Source organism: Grammomys surdaster, unplaced genomic scaffold (assembly GCF_004785775.1).
Source record: "Grammomys surdaster isolate TR1022 unplaced genomic scaffold, NIH_TR_1.0 64, whole genome shotgun sequence".
NCBI lineage: Eukaryota > Metazoa > Chordata > Mammalia > Rodentia > Muridae > Grammomys > Grammomys surdaster.
Genome location: NW_021604566.1, coordinates 4,718,242 through 4,719,782, shown reverse-complemented (window position 1 = coordinate 4,719,782; position 1,541 = coordinate 4,718,242). Strand labels below are relative to the sequence as shown.

General features: G+C 38.4%; 1 protein-coding gene across 1 annotated transcript in view; it reads right to left on the bottom strand.

Annotated features, from left to right (window-relative positions):
* Tox (thymocyte selection associated high mobility group box) overlaps positions 1-1,541 on the bottom strand; it is a 299,289-nt gene that overhangs the window by 89,473 nt on the left and 208,275 nt on the right. The window lies entirely within an intron of this gene.

Genomic DNA, 1,541 nt, shown 5'->3' with positions numbered 1-1,541 from the left:
AAAGCAAAGCAAAGCAAAGCAAAGCAAAGCAAAGCAAAGCAAAGCAAAGCAAACCCAACCCAACCCAACCCAACCCAACCCAACCAAACCCAAACCCAAACCCAAACCAAACCAAAACCAAACCAAACCAAAACAAAACTGTAAAAATCTAAGTTAGAAAGACACCTGACATCAACCTCTGGCTTCTTTATTCCCAAACATGGAGTGTGTATACCTCTCTCTCACAGGTACACATGTACTCATACCCACATGTGCACAGGTGCACCCACACACAGCACACATATACAAATTTACACCGTTAATTATTTAAATGAATAAAAATAAGGGAAAAATTTATTTTTGTCTCTGTGTGTGTCTAGGCACTAGAATGCAGTTGCCTTCAGAGGTCAGGAAAGGGTGTCAGATCGCCTAGAACTGAAGTGACAGGCAGCTGTGACCTGTCACATGCAGGTGCTGGGAACTGAACTTAGGTCCTCTTCAAGAGTAGCAAGCACCTGTAACCACCGAGCACCTTGCCACCCCCAGCACATAATTTTTATTTTTAAAAAAGTGGGAATGGAAAAAGACTGCACAGGCAGGAAGGAGAACTCACTCACATGTAAGAAGGACACATTTTACACAGGATGGAGATCTGATTTCTTTGTAAGGAAGAAGCATAGACATGGGAGATGGAGAATAGGAGACTGTTTTCTTGGTTATTATGTGATGCAAACTCTATACTTAATTCTTATAAATAATACACACACACACATACACACACATTGCATACATAGTTTTCAAAAGAAAACAGTAACAGGGTAACAGGTTTATAACACAAAAAAAGATCCAGGAGCAGCAGAGCTTAGCCATAGAAATAGCCCACAGTACCCTTTGAAGAGTTCATGGAAAGGAATTAGACTCAAGCCATGGCTTAAGACATGAATTATCACGTCCAGAAGATTTGACCCAGCACAACTGCAATGTGTGGATCCTTGGAAATTCCTTGTATACTGCTAAATGTGTATTTAAGCATCAGCAAAAAGTTTGTTATTGGTAATTAAGAGTTCAATCTCAAAAAAATATGACTAAAATGATCTTTTAACATTATAAAAATGAGGTTTCCAATTAGGAAAAGCCTAGAGGCTATATATGTCGTGACATATGACTCAGAGTTTTCCAGATGGATATGTATTATTCAGAAAGGATGGGTGTGAACACGGAGAAATAGGTTTAAAAAGTTTTGCTGGTAAAAGAAAAAATCAGACAAGTAAGGTATAATTGCTCTGCATATTTTATAAAATAACATCCTTTGATAAACATCTCTTTGGCTATTATTAAAATGATATATTTGATAATGACATATATGAATTCATTAAATGAATGAGAGGTGTCATGTTCCAGAATTAGTATTTCTCATTGGCAAGAGATCAAACAAGGATCCGATGTAGCTATTGTATCCAGAGTTCTTGCAGTCTGGTAGGGATCGCATGCCTCAACACCGAAGATGAACTGTACATGCTGGAGAGAGGGACACAGTGAGTTAAAGCCTCAACTGAGAGGAT